Source organism: Petromyzon marinus, chromosome 73, assembly GCF_048934315.1.
Source record: "Petromyzon marinus isolate PM22_M1 ecotype Great Lakes invasive population chromosome 73, UKy_Petmar_22M1.pri1.0, whole genome shotgun sequence".
Classification (NCBI taxonomy): Eukaryota; Metazoa; Chordata; class Hyperoartia; order Petromyzontiformes; family Petromyzontidae; genus Petromyzon; species Petromyzon marinus.
The window spans coordinates 694,090-712,730 of record NC_133739.1 but is presented as its reverse complement, the minus strand read 5'-3'; positions in this window follow the sequence as shown (position 1 = coordinate 712,730).

Sequence of the window (18,641 nt, the reverse complement as noted above, 5' to 3'; positions counted from 1 at the left end):
TAACACTGAACCCTGTGGGAGTCTCACTGATTAACACTGAACCCTGTGGGAGTCTCACTGATTAACACTGAACCCTGAGGGAGTCTCACTGATTAACAATGAACACTGTGGGAGTCTCACTGATTAACACTGAACACTGTGGGAGTCTCACTGATTAACACTGAACCATGTGGGAGTCTCACTGATTAACACTGAACCCTATGGGAGTCTCACTGATTAACACATGAACCCTGAGGGAGTCTCACTGATTAACACTGAACCCTGTGGGAGTCTCACTGATTAACAACGAACCCTGTGGGAGTCTCACTGATTAACACTGAACCCTATGGGAGTCTCATTGATTAACACTGAACCCTATGGGAGTCTCACTGATTAACACATGAACCCTGTGGGAGTCTCACTGATTTACACTGAACCCTATGGGAGTCTCACTGATTAACACTGAACCCTGTGGGAGTCTCACTGATTCACACTAAAACCTATGGGAGTCTCACTGATTAACACTGAACCCTGGGGGAGTCTCAGTGATTAACACTGAACCCTATGGGAGTCTCACTGATTAACACTGAACCCTATGGGAGTCTCAGTGATTAACACTTAACCCTATGGGCGTCTCACTTATTAACACTGAACCCTGAGGGAGCCTCACTGATTAACAATGAACCCTGTGGGAGTCTCACTGATTAACACTGAACCCTGTGGGAGTCTCACTGATTAACACTTAACCAAATGGGAGTCTCACTGATTAACACTGAATCCTGAGGGAGTCTCACTGATTAACACTGAACCCTAAGGTAGTCTCACTGATTAACACTGAACCCTGTGGGAGTCTCACTGATTAACACTGAAATCGATGGGAGTCTCACTGATTAACAATGAACCCTATGGGAGTCTCACTGATTAACAATGAACCCTATGGGAGTCTCACTGATTAACACTGAACCCTGTGGGAGTCCCAGTGATTAACACTGAACCCTGAGGGAGTCTCACTGATTAACACTGAACACTGTGGGAGTGTCACTGATTAACACTGAACACTGTGGGAGTCTCACTGATTAACACTGAACCCTGTGGGAGTCTCACTGATTAACACTGAACCCTATGGGAGTCTCACTGATTAACACATGAACCCTGAGGGAGTCTCATTGATTAACACTGAACCCTGTGGGAGTCTGACTGATTAACACTGAACCCTATGGGACTCTCATTGATTAACACTGAACCCTATGGGAGTCTCATTGATTAACACTGAACCCTATGGGAGTCTCACTGATTAACACATGCACCCTGTGGGAGTCTCACTGATTTACACTGAACCCTGTGGGAATCTCACTGATTAACACTGAACCCTATGGGAGTCTCACTGATTAACACTGAACCCTATGGGAGTCTCACTGATTAACACTGAACCCTATGCGAGTCTCACTGATTAACACTGAACCGTATGGGAGTCTCACTGATAAACACTGAACCCTATGGGAGTCTCACTGATTAACACTGAACCGTATGGGAGTCTCACTGATTAACACTGAACCATATGGGAGTCTCACTGATTAACACTGAACCCTGTGGGAGTCTCACTGATTAACACTGAACCCTGTGGGAGTCTCACTGATTAACACTGAACCCTGAGGGAGTCTCACTGATTAACAATGAACACTGTGGGAGTCTCACTGATTAACACTGAACACTGTGGGAGTCTCACTGATTAACACTGAACCCTGTGGGAGTCTCACTGATTAACACTGAACCCTATGGGAGTCTCACTGATTAACACATGAACCCTGAGGGAGTCTCACTGATTAACACTGAACCCTGTGGGAGTCTCACTGATTAACAACGAACCCTGTGGGAGTCTCACTGATTAACACTGAACCCTATGGGAGTCTCATTGATTAACACTGAACCCTATGGGAGTCTCACTGATTAACACATGAACCCTGTGGGAGTCTCACTGATTTACACTGAACCCTATGGGAGTCTCACTGATTAACACTGAACCCTGTGGGAGTCTCACTGATTAACACTAAAACCTATGGGAGTCTCACTGATTAACACTGAACCCTGGGGGAGTCTCAGTGATTAACACTGAACCCTATGGGAGTCTCACTGATTAACACTGAACCCTATGGGAGTCTCAGTGATTAACACTTAACCCTATGGGCGTCTCACTTATTAACACTGAACCCTGAGGGAGCCTCACTGATTAACAATGAACCCTGTGGGAGTCTCACTGATTAACACTGAACCCTGTGGGAGTCTCACTGATTAACATTTAACCAAATGGGAGTCTCACTGATTAACACTGAACCCTAAGGGAGTCTCACTTATTGACACTGAACCCTAAGGGAGTCTCACTGATTAACACATGAACCCTGGGGGAGTCTCACTGATTTACACTGAACCCTATGGGAGTCTCACTGATTAACACTGAACCCTATGGGAGTCTCAGTGATTAACACTTAACCCTATGGGCGTCTCACTGATTAACACTGAACCCTGAGGGAGCCTCACTGATTAACAATGAACCCTGTGGGAGTCTCACTGATTAACACTGAAACCTGTGGGAGTCTCACTGATTAACACTTAACCAAATGGGAGTCTCACTGATTAACACTGAACCCTGAGGGAGTCTCACTGATTAACACTGAACCCTAAGGGAGTCTCTCTGATTAACACTGAACCCTGTGGGAGGCTCACTGATTAACACTGAAATCTATGGGAGTCTCACTGATTAACAATGAACCCTATGGGAGTCTCACTGATTAACAATGAACCCTATGGGAGTCTCACTGATTAACACTGAACCCTGTGGGAGTCTCACTGATTAACACTGAACCCTGTGGGAGTCCCAGTGATTAACACTGAACCCTGAGGGAGTCTCACTGATTAACACTGAACACTGTGGGAGTGTCACTGATTAACACTGAACACTGTGGGAGTCTCACTGATTAACACTGAACCCTGTGGGAGTCTCACTGATTAACACTGAACCCTATGGGAGTCTCACTGATTAACACATGAACCCTGAGGGAGTCTCATTGATTAACACTGAACCCTGTGGGAGTCTGACTGATTAACACTGAACCCTATGGGACTCTCATTGATTAACACTGAACCCTATGGGGGTCTCATTGATTAACACTGAACCCTATGGGAGTCTCACTGATTAACACATGCACCCTGTGGGAGTCTCACTGATTTACACTGAACCCTGTGGGAGTCTCACTGATTAACACTGAACCCTATGGGAGTCTCACTGATTAACACTGAACCCTATGGGAGTCTCACTGATTAACACTGAACCCTATGCGAGTCTCACTGATTAACACTGAACCATATGGGAGTCTCACTGATAAACACTGAACCCTATGGGAGTCTCACTGATTAACACTGAACCGTATGGGAGTCTCACTGATTAACACTGAACCATATGGGAGTCTCACTGATTAACACTGAACCCTGTGGGAGTCTCACTGATTAACACTGAACCCTGTGGGAGGCTCACTGATTAACACTGAACCCTGAGGGAGTCTCACTGATTAACAATGAACACTGTGGGAGTCTCACTGATTAACACTGAACACTGTGGGAGTCTCACTGATTAACACTGAACCCTGTGGGAGTCTCACTGATTAACACTGAACCCTATGGGAGTCTCACTGATTAACACATGAACCCTGAGGGAGTCTCACTGATTAACACTGAACCCTGTGGGAGTCTCACTGATTAACAACGAACCCTGTGGGAGTCTCACTGATTAACACTGAACCCTATGGGAGTCTCATTGATTAACACTGAACCCTATGGGAGTCTCACTGATTAACACATGAACCCTGTGGGAGTCTCACTGATTTACACTGAACCCTATGGGAGTCTCACTGATTAACACTGAACCCTGTGGGAGTCTCACTGATTAACACTAAAACCTATGGGAGTCTCACTGATTAACACTGAACCCTGGGGGAGTCTCAGTGATTAACACTGAACCCTATGGGAGTCTCACTGATTAACACTGAACCCTATGGGAGTCTCAGTGATTAACACTTAACCCTATGGGCGTCTCACTTATTAACACTGAACCCTGAGGGAGCCTCACTGATTAACAATGAACCCTGTGGGAGTCTCACTGATTAACACTGAACCCTGTGGGAGTCTCACTGATTAACACTTAACCAAATGGGAGTCTCACTGATTAACACTGAATCCTGAGGGAGTCTCACTGATTAACACTGAACCCAAAGGTAGTCTCACTGATTAACACTGAACCCTGTGGGAGTCTCACTGATTAACACTGAAATCGATGGGAGTCTCACTGATTAACAATGAACCCTATGGGAGTCTCACTGATTAACAATGAACCCTATGGGAGTCTCACTGATTAACACTGAACCCTGTGGGAGTCTCACTGATTAACACTGAACCCTGTGGGAGTCCCAGTGATTAACACTGAACCCTGAGGGAGTCTCACTGATTAACACTGAACACTGTGGGAGTGTCACTGATTAACACTGAACACTGTGGGAGTCTCACTGATTAACACTGAACCCTGTGGGAGTCTCACTGATTAACACTGAACCCTATGGGAGTCTCACTGATTAACACATGAACCCTGAGGGAGTCTCACTGATTAACACTGAACCCTGTGGGAGTCTGACTGATTAACACTGAACCCTGTGGGAGTCTCACTGATTTACACTGAACCCTATGGGAGTCTCACTGATTAACACTGAACCCTATGGGAGTCTCACTGATTAACACTGAACCCTATGGGAGTCTCACTGATTAACACTGAACCCAATGGGAGTCTCACTGATTAACACTGAACCGTATGGGAGTCTCACTGATAAACACTGAACCCTATGGGAGTCTCACTGATTAACACTGAACCGTATGGGAGTCTCACTGATTAACACTGAACCATATGGGAGTCTCACTGATTAACACTGATCCCTGTGGGAGTCTCACTGATTAACACTGAACCCTGTGGGAGTCTCACTGATTAACACTGAACCCTGAGGGAGTCTCACTGATTAACAATGAACACTGTGGGAGTCTCACTGATTAACACTGAACCCTGTGGGAGTCTCACTGATTAACACTGAACCCTATGGGAGTCTCACTGATTAACACATGAACCCTGAGGGAGTCTCACTGATTAACACTGAACCCTGTGGGAGTCTCACTGATTAACAACGAACCCTGTGGGAGTCTCACTGATTAACACTGAACCCTATGGGAGTCTCATTGATTAACACTGAACCCTATGGGAGTCTCACTGATTAACACTGAACCCTGAGGGAGTCTCACTGATTAACACTGAACACTGTGGGAGTCTCACTGATTAACACTGAACCCTGTGGGAGTCTCACTGATTAACACTGAACCCTATGGGAGTCTCACTGATTAACACATGAACCCTGAGGGAGTCTCACTGATTAACACTGAACCCTGTGGGAGTCTCACTGATTAACAACGAACCCTGTGGGAGTCTCACTGATTAACACTGAACCCTATGGGAGTCTCATTGATTAACACTGAACCCTATGGGAGTCTCACTGATTAACACATGAACCCTGTGGGAGTCTCACTGATTTACACTGAACCCTATGGGAGTCTCACTGATTAACACTGAACCCTGTGGGAGTCTCACTGATTAACACTAAAACCTATGGGAGTCTCACTGATTAACACTGAACCCTGGGGGAGTCTCAGTGATTAACACTGAACCCTATGGGAGTCTCACTGATTAACACTGAACCCTATGGGAGTCTCAGTGATTAACACTTAACCCTATGGGCGTCTCACTTATTAACACTGAACCCTGAGGGAGCCTCACTGATTAACAATGAACCCTGTGGGAGTCTCACTGATTAACACTGAACCCTGTGGGAGTCTCACTGATTAACACTTAACCAAATGGGAGTCTCACTGATTAACACTGAATCCTGAGGGAGTCTCACTGATTAACACTGAACCCAAAGGTAGTCTCACTGATTAACACTGAACCCTGTGGGAGTCTCACTGATTAACACTGAAATCGATGGGAGTCTCACTGATTAACAATGAACCCTATGGGAGTCTCACTGATTAACAATGAACCCTATGGGAGTCTCAGTGATTAACACTTAACCCTATGGGCGTCTCACTTATTAACACTGAACCCTGAGGGAGCCTCACTGATTAACAATGAACCCTGTGGGAGTCTCACTGATTAACACTGAACCCTGTGGGAGTCTCACTGATTAACACTTAACCAAATGGGAGTCTCACTGATTAACACTGAATCCTGAGGGAGTCTCACTGATTAACACTGAACCCAAAGGTAGTCTCACTGATTAACACTGAACCCTGTGGGAGTCTCACTGATTAACACTGAAATCGATGGGAGTCTCACTGATTAACACTGAACACTGTGGGAGTGTCACTGATTAACACTGAACACTGTGGGAGTCTCACTGATTAACACTGAACCCTGTGGGAGTCTCACTGATTAACACTGAACCCTATGGGAGTCTCACTGATTAACACATGAACCCTGAGGGAGTCTCACTGATTAACACTGAACCCTGTGGGAGTCTGACTGATTAACACTGAACCCTGTGGGAGCCTCACTGATTTACACTGAACCCTATGGGAGTCTCACTGATTAACACTGAACCCTATGGGAGTCTCACTGATTAACACTGAACCCTATGGGAGTCTCACTGATTAACACTGAACCCAATGGGAGTCTCACTGATTAACACTGAACCGTATGGGAGTCTCACTGATAAACACTGAACCCTATGGGAGTCTCACTGATTAACACTGAACCGTATGGGAGTCTCACTGATTAACACTGAACCATATGGGAGTCTCACTGATTAACACTGATCCCTGTGGGAGTCTCACTGATTAACACTGAACCCTGTGGGAGTCTCACTGATTAACACTGAACCCTGAGGGAGTCTCACTGATTAACAATGAACACTGTGGGAGTCTCACTGATTAACACTGAACTCTGTGGGAGTCTCACTGATTAACACTGAACCCTATGGGAGTCTCACTGATTAACACATGAACCCTGAGGGAGTCTCACTGATTAACACTGAACCCTGTGGGAGTCTCACTGATTAACAACGAACCCTGTGGGAGTCTCACTGATTAACACTGAACCCTATGGGAGTCTCATTGATTAACACTGAACCCTATGGGAGTCTCACTGATTAACACTGAACCCTGAGGGAGTCTCACTGATTAACACTGAACACTGTGGGAGTCTCACTGATTAACACTGAACCCTGTGGGAGTCTCACTGATTAACACTGAACCCTATGGGAGTCTCACTGATTAACACATGAACCCTGAGGGAGTCTCACTGATTAACACTGAACCCTGTGGGAGTCTCACTGATTAACAACGAACCCTGTGGGAGTCTCACTGATTAACACTGAACCCTATGGGAGTCTCATTGATTAACACTGAACCCTATGGGAGTCTCACTGATTAACACATGAACCCTGTGGGAGTCTCACTGATTTACACTGAACCCTATGGGAGTCTCACTGATTAACACTGAACCCTGTGGGAGTCTCACTGATTAACACTAAAACCTATGGGAGTCTCACTGATTAACACTGAACCCTGGGGGAGTCTCAGTGATTAACACTGAACCCTATGGGAGTCTCACTGATTAACACTGAACCCTATGGGAGTCTCAGTGATTAACACTTAACCCTATGGGCGTCTCACTTATTAACACTGAACCCTGAGGGAGCCTCACTGATTAACAATGAACCCTGTGGGAGTCTCACTGATTAACACTGAACCCTGTGGGAGTCTCACTGATTAACACTTAACCAAATGGGAGTCTCACTGATTAACACTGAATCCTGAGGGAGTCTCACTGATTAACACTGAACCCAAAGGTAGTCTCACTGATTAACACTGAACCCTGTGGGAGTCTCACTGATTAACACTGAAATCGATGGGAGTCTCACTGATTAACAATGAACCCTGTGGGAGTCTCACTGATTAACAATGAACCCTATGGGAGTCTCACTGATTAACACTGAACCCTGTGGGAGTCTCACTGATTAACACTGAACCCTGTGGGAGTCCCAGTGATTAACACTGAACCCTGAGGGAGTCTCACTGATTAACACTGAACACTGTGGGAGTGTCACTGATTAACACTGAACACTGTGGGAGTCTCACTGATTAACACTGAACCCTGTGGGAGTCTCACTGATTAACACTGAACCCTATGGGAGTCTCACTGATTAACACATGAACCTTGAGGGAGTCTCACTGATTAACACTGAACCCTGTGGGAGTCTGACTGATTAACACTGAACCCTGTGGGAGTCTCACTGATTTACACTGAACCCTATGGGAGTCTCACTGATTAACACTGAACCCTATGGGAGTCTCACTGATTAACACTGAACCCTATGGGAGTCTCACTGATTAACACTGAACCCAATGGGAGTCTCACTGATTAACACTGAACCGTATGGGAGTCTCACTGATAAACACTGAACCCTATGGGAGTCTCACTGATTAACACTGAACCGTATGGGAGTCTCACTGATTAACACTGAACCATATGGGAGTCTCACTGATTAACACTGATCCCTGTGGGAGTCTCACTGATTAACACTGAACCCTGTGGGAGTCTCACTGATTAACACTGAACCCTGAGGGAGTCTCACTGATTAACAATGAACACTGTGGGAGTCTCACTGATTAACACTGAACACTGTGGGAGTCTCACTGATTAACACTGAACCCTGTGGGAGTCTCACTGATTAACACTGAACCCTATGGGAGTCTCACTGATTAACACATGAACCCTGAGGGAGTCTCACTGATTAACAACGAACCCTGTGGGAGTCTCACTGATTAACACTGAACCCTATGGGAGTCTCATTGATTAACACTGAACCCTATGGGAGTCTCACTGATTAACACATGAACCCTGTGGGAGTCTCACTGATTTACACTGAACCCTATGGGAGTCTCACTGATTAACACTGAACCCTGTGGGAGTCTCACTAATTAACACTAAAACTTATGGGAGTCTCACTGATTAACACTGAACCCTGGGGGAGTCTCAGTGATTAACACTGAACCCTATGGGAGTCTCACTGATTAACACTGAACCCTATGGGAGTCTCAGTGATTAACACTTAACCCTATGGGCGTCTCACTGATTAACACTGAACCCTGAGGGAGCCTCACTGATTAACAATGAACCCTGTGGGAGTCTCACTGATTAACACTGAACCCTGTGGGAGTCTCACTGATTAACACTTAACCAAATGGGAGTCTCACTGATTAACACTGAACCCTGAGGGAGTCTCACTGATTAACACTGAACCCTAAGGTAGTCTCACTGATTAACACTGAACCCTGTGGGAGTCTCACTGATTAACACTGAAATCGATGGGAGTCTCACTGATTAACAATGAACCCTATGGGAGTCTCACTGATTAACAATGAACCCTATGGGAGTCTCACTGATTAACACTGAACCCTGTGGGAGTCTCACTGATTAACACTGAACCCTGTGGGAGTCCCAGTGATTAACACTGAACCCTGAGGGAGTCTCACTGATTAACACTGAACACTGTGGGAGTGTCACTGATTAACACTGAACACTGTGGGAGTCTCACTGATTAACACTGAACCCTGTGGGAGTCTCACTGATTAACACTGAACCCTATGGGAGTCTCGCTGATTAACACATGAACCCTGAGGGAGTCTCACTGATTAACACTGAACCCTGTGGGAGTCTCACTGATTAACACTGAACCCTGTGGGAGTCTCACTGATTAACACTGAACCCTATGGGACTCTCATTGATTAACACTGAACCCTGTGGGAGTCTCACTGATTAACACTGAACCCTGTGGGAGTCTCACTGATTAACACTGAACCCTGTGGGAGTCTCACTGATTACCACTGAACCCTGTGGGAGTCTCACTGATTAACAATGAACCCTGTGGGAGTCTCACTGATTAACACTGAACCCTATGGGAGTCTCACTGATTAACACATGAACCCTGTGGGAGTCTCATTCATTAACACTGAACCCTGTGGGAGTCTCACTGATTAACGCTGAACCCTGTGGGAGTCTCACTGATTAACACTGAACCCTGTGGGAGTCTCACTGATTAACACTGAACCCTATGGGAGTCTCACTGATTAACACATGAACCCTGAGGGAGTCTCACTGATTAACACTGAACCCTGTGGGAGTCTCACTGATTAACAACGAACCCTGTGGGAGTCTCACTGATTAACACTGAACCCTATGGGAGTCTCATTGATTAACACTGAACCCTATGGGAGTCTCACTGATTAACACATGAACCCTGTGGGAGTCTCACTGATTTACACTGAACCCTATGGGAGTCTCACTGATTAACACTGAACCCTGTGGGAGTCTCACTAATTAACACTAAAACTTATGGGAGTCTCACTGATTAACACTGAACCCTGGGGGAGTCTCAGTGATTAACACTGAACCCTATGGGAGTCTCACTGATTAACACTGAACCCTATGGGAGTCTCAGTGATTAACACTTAACCCTATGGGCGTCTCACTGATTAACACTGAACCCTGAGGGAGCCTCACTGATTAACAATGAACCCTGTGGGAGTCTCACTGATTAACACTGAACCCTGTGGGAGTCTCACTGATTAACACTTAACCAAATGGGAGTCTCACTGATTAACACTGAACCCTGAGGGAGTCTCACTGATTAACACTGAACCCTAAGGTAGTCTCACTGATTAACACTGAACCCTGTGGGAGTCTCACTGATTAACACTGAAATCGATGGGAGTCTCACTGATTAACAATGAACCCTATGGGAGTCTCACTGATTAACACTGAACCCTATGGGAGTCTCAGTGATTAACACTTAACCCTATGGGCGTCTCACTTATTAACACTGAACCCTGAGGGAGCCTCACTGATTAACAATGAACCCTGTGGGAGTCTCACTGATTAACACTGAACCCTGTGGGAGTCTCACTGATTAACACTTAACCAAATGGGAGTCTCACTGATTAACACTGAATCCTGAGGGAGTCTCACTGATTAACACTGAACCCAAAGGTAGTCTCACTGATTAACACTGAACCCTGTGGGAGTCTCACTGATTAACACTGAAATCGATGGGAGTCTCACTGATTAACAATGAACCCTATGGGAGTCTCACTGATTAACAATGAACCCTATGGGAGTCTCACTGATTAACACTGAACCCTGTGGGAGTCTCACTGATTAACACTGAACCCTGTGGGAGTCCCAGTGATTAACACTGAACCCTGAGGGAGTCTCACTGATTAACACTGAACACTGTGGGAGTGTCACTGATTAACACTGAACACTGTGGGAGTCTCACTGATTAACACTGAACCCTGTGGGAGTCTCACTGATTAACACTGAACCCTATGGGAGTCTCACTGATTAACACATGAACCCTGAGGGAGTCTCACTGATTAACACTGAACCCTGTGGGAGTCTGACTGATTAACACTGAACCCTGTGGGAGCCTCACTGATTTACACTGAACCCTATGGGAGTCTCACTGATTAACACTGAACCCTATGGGAGTCTCACTGATTAACACTGAACCCTATGGGAGTCTCACTGATTAACACTGAACCCAATGGGAGTCTCACTGATTAACACTGAACCGTATGGGAGTCTCACTGATAAACACTGAACCCTATGGGAGTCTCACTGATTAACACTGAACCGTATGGGAGTCTCACTGATTAACACTGAACCATATGGGAGTCTCACTGATTAACACTGATCCCTGTGGGAGTCTCACTGATTAACACTGAACCCTGTGGGAGTCTCACTGATTAACACTGAACCCTGAGGGAGTCTCACTGATTAACAATGAACACTGTGGGAGTCTCACTGATTAACACTGAACCCTGTGGGAGTCTCACTGATTAACACTGAACCCTATGGGAGTCTCACTGATTAACACATGAACCCTGAGGGAGTCTCACTGATTAACACTGAACCCTGTGGGAGTCTCACTGATTAACAACGAACCCTGTGGGAGTCTCACTGATTAACACTGAACCCTATGGGAGTCTCATTGATTAACACTGAACCCTATGGGAGTCTCACTGATTAACACTGAACCCTGAGGGAGTCTCACTGATTAACACTGAACACTGTGGGAGTCTCACTGATTAACACTGAACCCTGTGGGAGTCTCACTGATTAACACTGAACCCTATGGGAGTCTCACTGATTAACACATGAACCCTGAGGGAGTCTCACTGATTAACACTGAACCCTGTGGAGTCTCACTGATTAACAACGAACCCTGTGGGAGTCTCACTGATTAACACTGAACCCTATGTGAGTCTCATTGATTAACACTGAACCCTATGGGAGTCTCACTGATTAACACATGAACCCTGTGGGAGTCTCACTGATTTACACTGAACCCTATGGGAGTCTCACTGATTAACACTGAACCCTGTGGGAGTCTCACTGATTAACACTAAAACCTATGGGAGTCTCACTGATTAACACTGAACCCTGGGGGAGTCTCAGTGATTAACACTGAACCCTATGGGAGTCTCACTGATTAACACTGAACCCTATGGGAGTCTCAGTGATTAACACTTAACCCTATGGGCGTCTCACTTATTAACACTGAACCCTGAGGGAGCCTCACTGATTAACAATGAACCCTGTGGGAGTCTCACTGATTAACACTGAACCCTGTGGGAGTCTCACTGATTAACACTTAACCAAATGGGAGTCTCACTGATTAACACTGAATCCTGAGGGAGTCTCACTGATTAACACTGAACCCAAAGGTAGTCTCACTGATTAACACTGAACCCTGTGGGAGTCTCACTGATTAACACTGAAATCGATGGGAGTCTCACTGATTAACAATGAACCCTGTGGGAGTCTCACTGATTAACAATGAACCCTATGGGAGTCTCACTGATTAACACTGAACCCTATGGGAGTCTCAGTGATTAACACTTAACCCTATGGGCGTCTCACTGATTAACACTGAACCCTGAGGGAGCCTCACTGATTAACAATGAACCCTGTGGGAGTCTCACTGATTAACACTGAACCCTGTGGGAGTCTCACTGATTAACACTTAACCAAATGGGAGTCTCACTGATTAACACTGAACCCTGAGGGAGTCTCACTGATTAACACTGAACCCTAAGGTAGTCTCACTGATTAACACTGAACCCTGTGGGAGTCTCACTGATTAACACTGAAATCGATGGGAGTCTCACTGATTAACAATGAACCCTATGGGAGTCTCACTGATTAACACTGAACCCTATGGGAGTCTCAGTGATTAACACTTAACCCTATGGGCGTCTCACTTATTAACACTGAACCCTGAGGGAGCCTCACTGATTAACAATGAACCCTGTGGGAGTCTCACTGATTAACACTGAACCCTGTGGGAGTCTCACTGATTAACACTTAACCAAATGGGAGTCTCACTGATTAACACTGAATCCTGAGGGAGTCTCACTGATTAACACTGAACCCAAAGGTAGTCTCACTGATTAACACTGAACCCTGTGGGAGTCTCACTGATTAACACTGAAATCGATGGGAGTCTCACTGATTAACAATGAACCCTATGGGAGTCTCACTGATTAACAATGAACCCTATGGGAGTCTCACTGATTAACACTGAACCCTGTGGGAGTCTCACTGATTAACACTGAACCCTGTGGGAGTCCCAGTGATTAACACTGAACCCTGAGGGAGTCTCACTGATTAACACTGAACACTGTGGGAGTGTCACTGATTAACACTGAACACTGTGGGAGTCTCACTGATTAACACTGAACCCTGTGGGAGTCTCACTGATTAACACTGAACCCTATGGGAGTCTCACTGATTAACACATGAACCCTGAGGGAGTCTCACTGATTAACACTGAACCCTGTGGGAGTCTGACTGATTAACACTGAACCCTGTGGGAGCCTCACTGATTTACACTGAACCCTATGGGAGTCTCACTGATTAACACTGAACCCTATGGGAGTCTCACTGATTAACACTGAACCCTATGGGAGTCTCACTGATTAACACTGAACCCAATGGGAGTCTCACTGATTAACACTGAACCGTATGGGAGTCTCACTGATAAACACTGAACCCTATGGGAGTCTCACTGATTAACACTGAACCGTATGGGAGTCTCACTGATTAACACTGAACCATATGGGAGTCTCACTGATTAACACTGATCCCTGTGGGAGTCTCACTGATTAACACTAAACCCTGTGGGAGTCTCACTGATTAACACTGAACCCTGAGGGAGTCTCACTGATTAACAATGAACACTGTGGGAGTCTCACTGATTAACACTGAACCCTGTGGGAGTCTCACTGATTAACACTGAACCCTATGGGAGTCTCACTGATTAACACATGAACCCTGAGGGAGTCTCACTGATTAACACTGAACCCTGTGGGAGTCTCACTGATTAACAACGAACCCTGTGGGAGTCTCACTGATTAACACTGAACCCTATGGGAGTCTCATTGATTAACACTGAACCCTATGGGAGTCTCACTGATTAACACTGAACCCTGAGGGAGTCTCACTGATTAACACTGAACACTGTGGGAGTCTCACTGATTAACACTGAACCCTGTGGGAGTCTCACTGATTAACACTGAACCCTATGGGAGTCTCACTGATTAACACATGAACCCTGAGGGAGTCTCACTGATTAACACTGAACCCTGTGGAGTCTCACTGATTAACAACGAACCCTGTGGGAGTCTCACTGATTAACACTGAACCCTATGTGAGTCTCATTGATTAACACTGAACCCTATGGGAGTCTCACTGATTAACACATGAACCCTGTGGGAGTCTCACTGATTTACACTGAACCCTATGGGAGTCTCACTGATTAACACTGAACCCTGTGGGAGTCTCACTGATTAACACTAAAACCTATGGGAGTCTCACTGATTAACACTGAACCCTGGGGGAGTCTCAGTGATTAACACTGAACCCTATGGGAGTCTCACTGATTAACACTGAACCCTATGGGAGTCTCAGTGATTAACACTTAACCCTATGGGCGTCTCACTTATTAACACTGAACCCTGAGGGAGCCTCACTGATTAACAATGAACCCTGTGGGAGTCTCACTGATTAACACTGAACCCTGTGGGAGTCTCACTGATTAACACTTAACCAAATGGGAGTCTCACTGATTAACACTGAATCCTGAGGGAGTCTCACTGATTAACACTGAACCCAAAGGTAGTCTCACTGATTAACACTGAACCCTGTGGGAGTCTCACTGATTAACACTGAAATCGATGGGAGTCTCACTGATTAACAATGAACCCTATGGGAGTCTCACTGATTAACACTGAACCCTATGGGAGTCTCAGTGATTAACACTTAACCCTATGGGCGTCTCACTTATTAACACTGAACCCTGAGGGAGCCTCACTGATTAACAATGAACCCTGTGGGAGTCTCACTGATTAACACTGAACCCTGTGGGAGTCTCACTGATTAACACTTAACCAAATGGGAGTCTCACTGATTAACACTGAATCCTGAGGGAGTCTCACTGATTAACACTGAACCCAAAGGTAGTCTCACTGATTAACACTGAACCCTGTGGGAGTCTCACTGATTAACACTGAAATCGATGGGAGTCTCACTGATTAACAATGAACCCTATGGGAGTCTCACTGATTAACAATGAACCCTATGGGAGTCTCACTGATTAACACTGAACCCTGTGGGAGTCTCACTGATTAACACTGAACCCTGTGGGAGTCCCAGTGATTAACACTGAACCCTGAGGGAGTCTCACTGATTAACACTGAACACTGTGGGAGTGTCACTGATTAACACTGAACACTGTGGGAGTCTCACTGATTAACACTGAACCCTGTGGGAGTCTCACTGATTAACACTGAACCCTATGGGAGTCTCACTGATTAACACATGAACCCTGAGGGAGTCTCACTGATTAACACTGAACCCTGTGGGAGTCTGACTGATTAACACTGAACCCTGTGGGAGCCTCACTGATTTACACTGAACCCTATGGGAGTCTCACTGATTAACACTGAACCCTATGGGAGTCTCACTGATTAACACTGAACCCTATGGGAGTCTCACTGATTAACACTGAACCCAATGGGAGTCTCACTGATTAACACTGAACCGTATGGGAGTCTCACTGATAAACACTGAACCCTATGGGAGTCTCACTGATTAACTCTGAACCGTATGGGAGTCTCACTGATTAACACTGAACCATATGGGAGTCTCACTGATTAACACTGATCCCTGTGGGAGTCTCACTGATTAACACTGAACCCTGTGGGAGTCTCACTGATTAACACTGAACCCTGAGGGAGTCTCACTGATTAACAATGAACACTGTGGGAGTCTCACTGATTAACACTGAACCCTGTGGGAGTCTCACTGATTAACACTGAACCCTATGGGAGTCTCACTGATTAACACATGAACCCTGAGGGAGTCTCACTGATTAACACTGAACCCTGTGGGAGTCTCACTGATTAACAACGAACCCTGTGGGAGTCTCACTGATTAACACTGAACCCTATGGGAGTCTCATTGATTAACACTGAACCCTATGGGAGTCTCACTGATTAACACTGAACCCTGAGGGAGTCTCACTGATTAACACTGAACACTGTGGGAGTCTCACTGATTAACACTGAACCCTGTGGGAGTCTCACTGATTAACACTGAACCCTATGGGAGTCTCACTGATTAACACATGAACCCTGAGGGAGTCTCACTGATTAACACTGAACCCTGTGGAGTCTCACTGATTAACAACGAACCCTGTGGGAGTCTCACTGATTAACACTGAACCCTATGTGAGTCTCATTGATTAACACTGAACCCTATGGGAGTCTCACTGATTAACACATGAACCCTGTGGGAGTCTCACTGATTTACACTGAACCCTATGGGAGTCTCACTGATTAACACTGAACCCTGTGGGAGTCTCACTGATTAACACTAAAACCTATGGGAGTCTCACTGATTAACACTGAACCCTGGGGGAGTCTCAGTGATTAACACTGAACCCTATGGGAGTCTCACTGATTAACACTGAACCCTATGGGAGTCTCAGTGATTAACACTTAACCCTATGGGCGTCTCACTTATTAACACTGAACCCTGAGGGAGCCTCACTGATTAACAATGAACCCTGTGGGAGTCTCACTGATTAACACTGAACCCTGTGGGAGTCTCACTGATTAACACTTAACCAAATGGGAGTCTCACTGATTAACACTGAATCCTGAGGGAGTCTCACTGATTAACACTGAACCCAAAGGTAGTCTCACTGATTAACACTGAACCCTGTGGGAGTCTCACTGATTAACACTGAAATCGATGGGAGTCTCACTGATTAACAATGAACCCTGTGGGAGTCTCACTGATTAACAATGAACCCTATGGGAGTCTCACTGATTAACACTGAACCCTGTGGGAGTCTCACTGATTAACACTGAACCCTGTGGGAGTCCCAGTGATTAACACTGAACCCTGAGGGAGTCTCACTGATTAACACTGAACACTGTGGGAGTGTCACTGATTAACACTGAACACTGTGGGAGTCTCACTGATTAACACTGAACCCTGTGGGAGTCTCACTGATTAACACTGAACCCTATGGGAGTCTCACTGATTAACACATGAACCTTGAGGGAGTCTCACTGATTAACACTGAACCCTGTGGGAGTCTGACTGATTAACACTGAACCCTGTGGGAGTCTCACTGATTTACACTGAACCCTATGGGAGTCTCACTGATTAACACTGAACCCTATGGGAGTCTCACTGATTAACACTGAACCCTATGGGAGTCTCACTGATTAACACTGAACCCAATGGGAGTCTCACTGATTAACACTGAACCGTATGGGAGTCTCACTGATAAACACTGAACCCTATGGGAGTCTCACTGATTAACACTGAACCGTATGGGAGTCTCACTGATTAACACTGAACCATATGGGAGTCTCACTGATTAACACTGATCCCTGTGGGAGTCTCACTGATTAACACTGAACCCTGTGGGAGTCTCACTGATTAACACTGAACCCTGAGGGAGTCTCACTGATTAACAATGAACACTGTGGGAGTCTCACTGATTAACACTGAACACTGTGGGAGTCTCACTGATTAACACTGAACCCTGTGGGAGTCTCACTGATTAACACTGAACCCTATGGGAGTCTCACTGATTAACACATGAACCCTGAGGGAGTCTCACTGATTAACACTGAACCCTGTGGGAGTCTCACTGATTAACAACGAACCCTGTGGGAGTCTCACTGATTAACACTGAACCCTATGGGAGTCTCATTGATTAACACTGAACCCTATGGGAGTCTCACTGATTAACACATGAACCCTGTGGGAGTCTCACTGATTTACACTGAACCCTATGGGAGTCTCACTGATTAACACTGAACCCTGTGGGAGTCTCACTAATTAACACTAAAACTTATGGGAGTCTCACTGATTAACACTGAACCCTGGGGGAGTCTCAGTGATTAACACTGAACCCTATGGGAGTCTCACTGATTAA